This window comes from Acanthaster planci, linkage group LG05, assembly GCF_054643075.1.
Source record: "Acanthaster planci isolate LZ-2023a linkage group LG05, COTS_SCS, whole genome shotgun sequence".
NCBI classification, from domain to species: Eukaryota; Metazoa; Echinodermata; class Asteroidea; order Valvatida; family Acanthasteridae; genus Acanthaster; species Acanthaster planci.
This window is the reverse complement of record NC_141781.1, coordinates 21,563,940-21,574,859: the sequence shown is the minus strand read 5'-3', so window position 1 is coordinate 21,574,859 and position 10,920 is coordinate 21,563,940. Positions and strand designations below refer to the sequence as shown.

General features: G+C 40.4%; 2 long non-coding RNA genes across 11 annotated transcripts in view; both read right to left on the bottom strand.

The window, feature by feature from the left end:
- Nucleotides 1–10,920, bottom strand: part of LOC147799224 (uncharacterized) — a 159,531-nt gene that overhangs the window by 11,578 nt on the left and 137,033 nt on the right. For 3 of the 8 annotated variants that reach the window (XR_015425453.1, XR_015425458.1, XR_015425459.1), the window contains exon 1: nt 471–663. The exons of 1 other annotated variant lie outside the window; for it this stretch is intronic. This is a non-coding gene — a long non-coding RNA (uncharacterized LOC147799224). 4 more of the 8 variants (XR_015425457.1, XR_015425455.1, XR_015425454.1 and 1 more) reach the window with 4 other exon arrangements.
- On the bottom strand, nt 1,296–9,312 carry LOC147799230 (uncharacterized). Of its 3 annotated transcripts, none has more exons than XR_015425476.1 (4): nt 9,223–9,312; nt 6,525–6,713; nt 5,092–5,189; nt 1,296–3,715 (listed from the first exon to the last, which is right to left on the bottom strand). It is a non-coding gene; the product is annotated as an uncharacterized LOC147799230 (long non-coding RNA). The 3 variants fall into 3 exon arrangements; XR_015425477.1 differs by having other exon boundaries at nt 5,092–5,171; XR_015425475.1 differs by lacking the exon at nt 5,092–5,189.

Here is a 10,920-nt window from a genome sequence, read left to right as displayed (position 1 = left end):
AGAAGGTGGCGGCATGGAAGTAGGAAAAGGTGGAGGTAATGATGTGTGCCAGATAATGAATTCTGATAAGCTTAGCGTGTTTTACAATCAGTCAATCAACCAAACGCAAGTTTATTGAATAATTCTCAATAGTCCCCTTCAGGTGAATTTTTCAATATCCCGCCTAATTACAATGCAGGCCAATACTATACTCACTTAAATTTGGAAATGTGGATGGTGCAAACCTGTGGACTCTCGTCTGAGGGGGCGACTTGTTCAGGAGGCGAGTTTGCGGGGGGCAACACAGCAAGGGGGAGAGTCAGCTAGGGGTGACTTGGCCAGGGGGTGAGTTGACGGATGGTAAAGGGTGATCAAGTCGGTCAGGGGGCGAGTTGGCAAGGGAGCGAGTCAGTAAGGGGCGATCGCCGAGTTGGCGAGGGGGTTACATGTAGTTGACCTAGCCTACATTGAATCAACCATTCCTACCGTACCACTGCTAACCTTGGGCCTAGTTTTCCGACACAAGCTTAACAATACAACAGAGAAAAAGCTTCTTTCATTATTTTTGCAGACACGGGATATTTACTGTGCTTCTTGTAGATACAGCAGAAACCCGACTTAGCTCACGTTCTACGCTGCTTACTTGCCCATTGCGCCATTGCATGAATTCCTGCCAAATATATAGCGCCCTCTATTGAACAAATAACAGCGCCCTCTACCGACATTTTATGCATGGCCATAAATAGCGCCCTCGTATGGCAAAGGCAATGGCGCCCTCTATTGACAGATGATCGATTACGCAGGATGGCGTTGAAAAATGGCGCCCTCTATAATAGTGAACAAAATTTTAGTGTACCGGTACATTGCAAATATTTCCAATAGCCAAAAAGTAAGAAAACAAAAGTTTGCAACACTTTGGTCAGCTTCACGTTTCTCTTAAAAATAATGGCTAGCAGACCTAAAAACTGAAATCTTTTAAGTTGGTATCTTTTTATCACGTTTTCGAGCCTGACAAAGCTCAAAGCCCCATCGGCAAAGAAGCCATACTTTCAAAAACGCTCAATAAATGCAATGGCGCCCTCTACAGGTTGGCATAGATTAAAATTACCAGTATAGCTCCCTCTACAGAGGGGCTTGAATTCTCGATAGCGCCCTCTACTGGAAATTTGCCTCCTTTTTTCATTTTACACATAACTTTTTAAATTCAAGGTATTCTGCCCCCATGCTGATTACAAGTTATCTGCAAAAACTTTCGGGGGAAGAACGTTAAAGGAAATGGGAGCAAGTGGTTTTAAAGAATTACCTCTGACATCCTGTAAAATTTGAATCATTAATTTTTATTAAGTGGCTGTTGCTGGTTTTCCTTAAAGTTCCATCCTAACAATTAACTGGAAAATGATCTTATTAAAATACAAGTTCAGTTTCAACTTAATTGAACATCTCCATGAATCGTTTTCATATTTGAGTCTTCTACTTAAGTACTCAATTGCTACATTTTTCATCCTACATATTACTATGAACATTACACATGCACACCTGTTATTTTTATGTTTGAAATGACATTATCTCGAAAACATTTTTTCTGGTTGACCTGTCTTCAATAGAAAGTTACAATATTAAGATCCACGTCGTCTGGTTGGATAACTGACCATCTTCAGTGGAAAAACTTTGCAGAGAAATTATTTTATTTTCAATTAAGGCATCTCCAAAAGTTGGGTTGCTATTCATGCCATACACGTCCGTTTCTTTCCTTTTTAAATTTCTCAGCAAAAAACTCTCCAGAAAGGATAACTTACTTTTGTGGCTTACAATATTCCTTGTAATTTAATTCCTTTAATTACATGCAGAGTTTTCTTTGGTACATTATATTTACTTTTGAAATAAGATCAAACATGAAAGCTATTTCAATAAAACAATTACAAAAGAATACGTACTCAGGAAAAAATCAATAATAATTATCTCAAATGCCTCACAGAAATCCTTATGAATTACACGTACCATGTACAATCATATTCATTACGTGTGGAATTCTTCACAGAATTGTTCCTTGATGACAATAAGCTGATATTGGAGTCATTTTTTGTTGTGGTGTGATTCAGGTCAAGATTAATGTTTCAAGCCATAGTTTTGAACACAAATGAATGAATTAACCTAGAAGTCATATAAAGGAATAGAAATAAACCTTACTCCAACCAAAGTTTGTTTTGCAAAGACCTGTCTTACAACATGTACACTGCCTTTCACTTAAATAGCCTAAGCCGATATTAAACAAAGAAGGAAATTATGACTGCATATAAATAACAAGAAACAACTTCATGCAGCAAAATTTTCAAACATTTTCCCTGCAAACTTCCACAAATTAACAACTCCAAGTATTAAAAAGGTATTCAATGTGTGTTCATATGTTATCAAAACAGTTTTTATCCCCTCAAATCAGAAAACTGTTGTTCAGCACTCCTAAAATTAGACACAAACTGGGACAATGTGCCATATTTTCCAACGATGAGACAAAGATTCAAACAAGGTGCAGTAAAGATGGCATTCTCGGCGTGAGAAATCTTAAGATATCACATTGAATAAAGCAGCCTGCTTGTTAAATTTTTAAAAAGCATATCACATTTAACTGCCTTTTCAGTAAAACCTGAGCACATCTCTAGACAGTTCATAATTAGGTGACCAGTTTCTGGACTGTTTCACAGGCTGGGTGTTTAAATTTCTTCAGTCATTAACAGTTTATCCCAAACAACTTGGGATGAATGTTGAAGTTGAGGTACTCAACATCTAAACTTCCGTTTATGTTTTTTTCAAAATTTAGTTAGAATAGCTTGCTGCGCATTACCAGGATGAATTTACATCGTCATTATTCATTGGTTCTTGCTAGATATGGCTCTGGACACACCGGCAGCACCTGTGGACACCCTCAACAGTATGATAACCATCGATTTGGTAATAGCTACTCCAGAGACAGAGAAGATGGCATATCAAGGTAAGGCAAATTCATCAGAGACTCCACTGGGTTCTGTGCAGTGCTATCATTGTTAATTTGGGGTCATCTGAGTCGGCTTGATGGCATCACTGGTGACATTTTTTTGTTAATGCCGTGCCATCTTTGTCACTGCAGTTTTATCCTCAAAATTTGTGTGACTTTTTGTTCATGACGCGAGTTCTTTAAATCTGTGTCATCTTTGGTTTTCAAGTTTATCATTGTTATTTTTAGGTATATTAGATCTGTGCAGAGAGGAAAGAGGGCGCTGTTGTACTAGCAGCCCCTCATTTGACGACATTTCTGTATGCATATTAACATGAAATGAGTACAGTTTGAATGTGCATAAACTGTAGGTTGTTTAATGTGTGCAATCTGTAGGCTAAAGTATACATGATTGCACTAACTCTAAGGCACCGGCTTAGCCTCTCTCTTTCTCACCAATGAGGGTGTCCTTGTGTGCAGACTGTATTGGTCTATATCCTCAGCAGTCCTATACGTTGTCACAAATGGCTTTCTTCTTGCTTGCTGTAAACGAATTATCTTGAATCTATCAGGTACAACAACGACAACAAGAGAGACCGAGACAACTCCTCGGGACGATCTTACCACGGCAACAGAGGGGATGAACACAGAAGACGGAATGACAAATCAGACAACTCAGCCCACAGCCAGCACCAGTCCGGAAGCCGGGACGATCGTTTCCACCACTCTCACATCGACAGCAAGAGGACCGAAGGCATTTGAAGCAACCTGAGGAAGGAAAGCAGAAATTAGACAATTTTCAACAAAAGGAAATTCAAAATCATCAAGGCAATTTCAAGAAGAAAACTTAAACATTTTGATGGAACTTTGAATTGTATCTTAATGTCCTACACAGAATCAAACATCGCCTTGCTACATGCTCTGTATCAGCAAAACCCGGAACTTTTCAACAGATTCAATGTCCAAGTTCAGTCTGCAGCGTTTCAACAGTGAAACTTCAAAGTGAACTCGAAACTCACATCAGCTTGAGTATTTTGAGTTTTATCCAGATGAAAATTATTCTGAAGTACCTTAAGCACTTTTGGCATTTGGAACATTTATGTAAGGCTCATCAGCAGAAAACCAACTCTGTTTTTCTTCCAATCTCAAACAGCTTCCTTTCTAGTTTTTACAATATTTAAATGAACTTTCTATTCCAGTCTTTTTAAATCATTCATCAAAGCTGTAATAAATGATAACAAATTCCAAGAAAAACAGTCGCTAATGTGTATGCCAAGCCAGAGAAATCCATCTCTCTCTTTTTGCATTAAATCAAACAAAACTCCTAGAAACATATCATTGTATATTTCAAGGCTCAACCCGAGATTAAAGAATTTCCACAATTCTAATGAAATACTTCTTAGGTATACTTCTTAGGTTTTAGTCCCTTGCTAGTTGATGTTCTCCAGATTTCTTTCCACAATCTCCAATTGGAATTCTCAACCAATTCTTGAGGTTTCAATTCCCAATTGCTATCTGAATTGCAGTGTTCAATTTTCTTCTAATTCCACAATCTTTTCATTCTCATACACCTTCATCTGTAAAACAAAAATATCAACTGGCAAGTTCCTGAATACATCTTATTTCTCAGTCAACAATTTTTCTAACGCATTCCTGAAATTATGAGTATTAACCCTCCTATGCTGAAGTCACTCTTTGGGTCATTTGGTAAACACCTCCAAGAAGCACAGCTGTGTCGTGTTGTGCACTGCACCAACTGTCCCTCACAGGAATATCAGATTGCACTTTTGTCCTGCCCAACAATTGTGCCTCACTGTTTCATGTGCATAATTGTGCAGTAAACCAAATGCAGTGAAGAGGACTGCACGGAAGACCCTGGGTCATTTTGTGCTGGCAACCTACTGTGTACACACTGAACCTGTGCATGTTTGAGTTCCATATAGAAACTACATGCTCACCAGTGACTGTGGGCATTTGTGCACATTTGTGCTGTAAAACCAAAGGAGGGTGAACATAACTGCAAAAATGCAAAGATACCTTTTTTTCTCTCAAACTAAATGAACGAGCAATTTTTATGCATACAGTAATCTATCCAGTCCCATTAAAAGTCAAAAGGTTACTGATTCAATGGAACTATCCACTACCTTAACTACAGGCCATGACAACCACTGAAGCTTGCCTCCGTGCATTATGGTTGAATGACAGCCGTTCCCATTCTGTATTCCTGTGCAAGTGATCACATCTATTGTATGAGCAAACCAACACGATTTGACTCCAACTAGAACAAACTATTGAATCCTGCAACATTCTTGCATGTAGTTAATTTCAATGCTACGTTCAGGTGTTGTCAATTGGTTCTCAAACAATACTCAACAATGTTGGTGCAATCATGCGTGTCATTCTGTTCTCTTGTTCCTTAAATTCTTTTGAGTAGTGTATTATGTATTCAGTTGAGCTTCACTGTACTGTAAATTACCCCACCGTACAAATGACTAGGGTGGAGAAACAGGGAAGACTTATGTGAGAGCGTATTTTTGTTCCAGTTTTGATCCTCTCAGACAATTCCGTTATGGTTGGAAAAGTGGTCAAATTGAGCCCATTTTCTCTTTATGTTTGAAACAGCCGAGGACAGGAAAACAATTGAACTTATAAGAAGTAATGTTGTTTTCGAATACACAAGAAATATTACATCTTGACCATCCAAATTGCGCTGTATATTGGCCATGAATTATTGCGGAATTTCATGCAAGTGGTCACACAATGACAAGTACCCACATGTACATGTGCATGTACAGGCACATGTACAGTACATGTGCTTGTACATGTACATATGTACGTATGTACAGGACGTCAAGGTGAAGCTACATGTACAGTGTACAATTAGTTGCTGTACATACATGTACGTTGATCACTCACACATAGAAATTCACTACCACACTTTCCTGCCTGCAGCCAGGCCGCGCTGTAACCACACATACAGTGCCTACTGCAGACAGACCACACCGCCGTAAATCAGACCCAAAAGTGGACACACATGGCCGTGTACTGATTGAAGCCATTATATCGTGGGTCGTTTACCGCTAGAGAGGCCATAAACTAGGTGGGGTGGTCTTGAATGCGAACCTGGGAAACCCGGGTTCGCAAAAGCCACATTAGACTGGGCTCAGTCCAGTAATGTTCAATCTGGGGTCAAAAGGAAAAACGTTAAAAGTGATGGTCATACATGTATACTACAGGTACGAGAGTGTTTTTCAAAATTCAGGACGGCAAAACTTTGGTGAGGGGTTGGCCTTACGAAAAACAGTTCCTGAATGATACATCTAAAAGTTAATACAAGTGTACATCAATGTCAAGAAGCTAAACATCATAATTTTTCATCTAACACTACATGTACATGTACGTCACTTTGGTAACATGTGGACCACTTGCTCTCTGATTTACAGGCAGCTAACCATTGTAAGGAGGGGAACGAGGAATTTTCCCTGTTCCAGAAAAAATAGGGAATGAAAATGGGAAAGAAACAACGAGGAAAGCAGGAACGGAGATTATAATCACCCATGTGCTTGGATATGCATACCTCAAAAGTGACGCCTTCCACCCTGGATGATCTGATGTTCATCTCTCAGTCAATGTCATCTTTCAATCTCTTCCGGGCACCAAAGATAGAAACCCTGGTGGATGACGAATCCTGCCACTGCCTGATGACATTCCTTGGGTCATCCTGTCTTGCTGTCCAGTGAGTTGCAAGCGATTCCCCCTTGACAGCCTGGAGGCAGGACATTAAGGCAGAGAGAAGACAATCTTGCATTACCATGGTAACATTCTTGATGTTCACTAGAAACTCACGGGCACCTTCCTGTACATTGTACAATACGCTTTACAATCCAAAGCTCTGAATACTAACTCTAACCCTGCCAGACGCAGCACAGTGGAAGAGTCTGATGCACTTGCCAGTCAACAGCAGCCAAACAAACTGGCCATATTGAGACAATGGGAACTAGTCTCACTGATGGATCTTGTGGTGAATGACGACAACCACAGACTCCCAGGCCGTTTGGAATTGGGGAGAGTTGACCTGTTGGATCTTGTTACACTAGGTAGGCAAGCCACTTTGACACATCGATGCAGTTTGATGCATCTGGCAGGGTTTCTAGCCAAGGTAGGTTGGGGGCTAGGGTTAAGCCATGATGCTATGTATGCATGTCAACTCAAATGCCATCTTTCAAGGGTCCACCCTGTTAGAAGCCTACAATTTTCTCTACCAACTGTCTGTTGTTGAGTTTCCTGACTCCTGAGACTTCCGAGAAGGTAACAAAATACCTGCAGTTGTGGTGAGGTTTAATGACCGGATGATAGTTCATAAGCTAACAAAACTTGAAGAATTCCAATTCACCGTAGACTGCTCTGTGCCAAGCATGAGCATTTCTACCAAAGCCTCAAAGCACGAAACAAAAATTATTCAATCATTTTATATGTTTGCTGTCCACTTTGATTTGTCAAATCGATTCTGATGAGCATGAAAGAGGGCATATCACTATGACCAAAAATTTACTTCGAATATTCAAATATCATTTGAATGTTTAAACAGCCACATACTGTACAGTAATGATGGCAACACTGGGATGTGAACTAGAAATAACTGTATCATGTTTACGCCATGATTTCAGATAGAAACTGTGTGTCAGTTGTACGTGGTACTAGGTGCGGGACTGGAAAAAGTTTCAATTTACAAGCGCACTTAACTGCTGGCATTATTTATGGATCCTGTTGAGCCAAACAGGTTGATGAGCTTATCTAAGGGTCAATGTACACCCTCGAGTGTAACTACAGTCAGCACATCTAAAAACGCACAAATGCAGGCTTGACTTTACTCTAAGAGTCACCTACTTTCTTTACCAACTAGATCATGTTGATAAGTCCATCCCTGCAGAAACTAAGCCCACAAGTGACTCTGTTTGTGGCATCAAAGTGGAAAACTTCTGATATTTTGTTTTCACAGATATTCCAACCAGGTGTTAAAATGAAAGTTGAGAAAGTTTGGCAAAGTTTGGCAAAGTGGGAAATGGTCCAGGAGATTTCAACGGCGCTTGGGGCATTGCTGCCACTCGGCCTGGTGAAATTGCTGTGGCAGACCGTGGCAACAATCGCGTGGTGATCTCCAGCAGTTTCTTTGAGTACACCTGCATGGATTAGTCTAGTTTATGTCAGTGCACTGTATAGGTGAACCAAATCATCTATACAGACTGATTTGAGGAGACGTCTTAACCGTTGTGGCGCCGCGATCTAACGCGCATTCTTGGATTTGATGTGCACCTGCAGAGTTTGGCAAACAATGATACCTCATTGGTCAAAGTGGCATGTACAAGTATGGCACGCCTACCACCTGTCCACGAGCATTGTGCCCCTGCAGTAATGGCTTCAAAGTCTGATCATCAAATTACACTACATGTACAAAAAAATACCGCACTGGGCCTAATATCAATGTTGCGTGTGTACAGAGTGACAAACATGCATACATGTATATGTACTATACAAGACTGTATAAAGACAGCTACATGTGTACCAAGTATCCTTTCACTAGGCTGGTGGTTGCAGGTGGCTAAAACATCTTTTGAAATCACGGAGACTGACAGTGACACTGGTGGCATCATGCATAATGCCAAGTTAATCAGATGCACACATACGTGTAGATCTACATATACTAATCTTTTTATCCCCAGGTCTATTGAGAGTTGCACCTGTCCGCAATCTCGACAATCAGTTGGTGGTTGTAGATGACACCAAGTACGTCAATTGATGTTGCATTTTGGCTCAAAACGCTCATTATATGTATGTACAAGGGACCCATATTCACAAGTTTAGCTTCTTTTGGGCCCCCCCTCAGTCTTCACTCTCTTGTTGAACCATTATTGTAGACATTATGTACATGTATTTATTTGTGAACACTGTGGAAATAAATGAAATGGAAATGGAATGGAAATACAATCGTACCCGGTAGTTCTTTATGGGAAGATTTGCTTACATACGACTCAGAGTGCGTACGGAACCGACAAAAAGATGGAACCAAGGCCCACCGAGTAGTGCCTCTGATAGCGGCCTCACTGCCAGGAAGTAGATCACACTCAATTACCGTGCAGGGTGAATTCAAAAGTTAAAATGTACCGGTAGCTCAGGAAAAGGTTCCCCAAATTTACAATACCCCCTTTGTACATATAAAATCTATCGCAGTTCCCACGCAATGCATAAAAGTACTGCTTTTTAAGTGGAAACCCTACCTCTCAGGTCACGTTTCTGCCGACTACATACGACTTACGAGGCGTATACGTGTGCTTGTCCCTCGCTTGTCCCATTTCGTGCACACTGTACTGCTGGTTTAGCGGGACTGCCGACTACCGCCCTCTACCGAAAATGTATAGGTTAGAGGTGAGAGGATGGAAAACTGCACGAGACGTGACGTAAAATTGCCCGGCCAAGGAAGGGGGGGGGAGCTGACACCGTATCACCACAGGCATTGTTTATGATACAGAGGCACGTCTTTCCCGGGTCTACCTACCATCAAAACAGTTCGTATTTATTGCGTTTTAAAAAATTTCAAATTCAATTTTATTTTGTCCACATTATAAAAGGCGGATAATTGTGTTCCATTATCAAAATTCACTTTAAATGTTTTATCAAAAAACACGCGTTATACAATTATCAATTAAAAAGAAGACATTCAAGATACATAATTAATTAATTTAAAGTACATACGAATAAGAAAAACTAAAACGGAATTAAACTAATTACAGTAGATTCTCATAATTAACTGATCAATCAAATCAAAATAAAGGCAAGGAAGACAATAACAGTAAAATAGTCAGCATCCGTGTTACAATGCTTTCACCACTTGACTACAGAATTATTGTTGAGTTGGGAAAAAAACGATTGAAGAGAGCAAAGAGAGTGTGTTTGTAGTGCGCGGAGTCTGATACAAGAACGATTAAAAATAGAACAGTGAAAAAGTTGGTGACTCGGGTCTCTCAATATGATTAGATCTAATTGGCAACCGTCTGTGTGGCAAACCATTTATTCCAGGATTGCAAGTCTAAATTACCTATCACTCGCTGGGCGGTTTTCCGACGTACTCGGTCAATCGTATTCTTATTCTGTTGAGAAAGTGAGCCAAATGAATATTTCTCTGTCTTCTTCAGTGTCATTGAGTGCACTTTAGTTGTTGCATGTGAAGTCCGGAAAATTACTCAAACTTTGCTTACTTTTTTCTCCCTCAAAAGATGACTGGGGTGGGGATAATTCAATCAATACCCCATCCCTCCTGGTAAAAAAGTAGCAAGATATATGCCCACGTCCCTCTGGGATTTACGCCCATGGTACATGCCCCCCCTCCGCTGGATATCCTGCCCCCCCCCGTGACAGCAGTACTGCCGTGCATACTTTCAGGGTTCCCATATTTGTTGTCGCTCTTTGTGGCAGTCCGAGATGCCCAAGTCAATATACAGCATGGAGGAAGGAAATACCAACCGTTCCATACATTATCACACTTCCGCGTAAGTTCAACCACAGTTAATACGCATTGCACGTGTGTATAACGTAAAGATGCCAGAAAAAATCCTGGGGTCGACACATATAGCCTAATTTTAGCATCACGTCTGAGCACCATTCGCCCTACTGCGCCTGTTTTGAAGTTTGTCCCTTATTTGTACCGTTTCCTTGCTCATAGTCATTTAATGGTAATCAAAGAGAATTTGGGGCTCAAGCAGAAGTACAGACTGAACCACACATTATGCCGCATAATACTCCCATTCCTGCCAGTCACATAAAACATATTGCACTTTATTCATGAAGAATTGCTGTGCGGAAGTCAATCACACAAGAAACAAATGAACTACAGGAAATTTCAAAACTCTAACCCGTCTGTGATAATGTGAGAAAATTTAAAGTTTCAATACATCCGAATTTAATTCTGATACTGCACC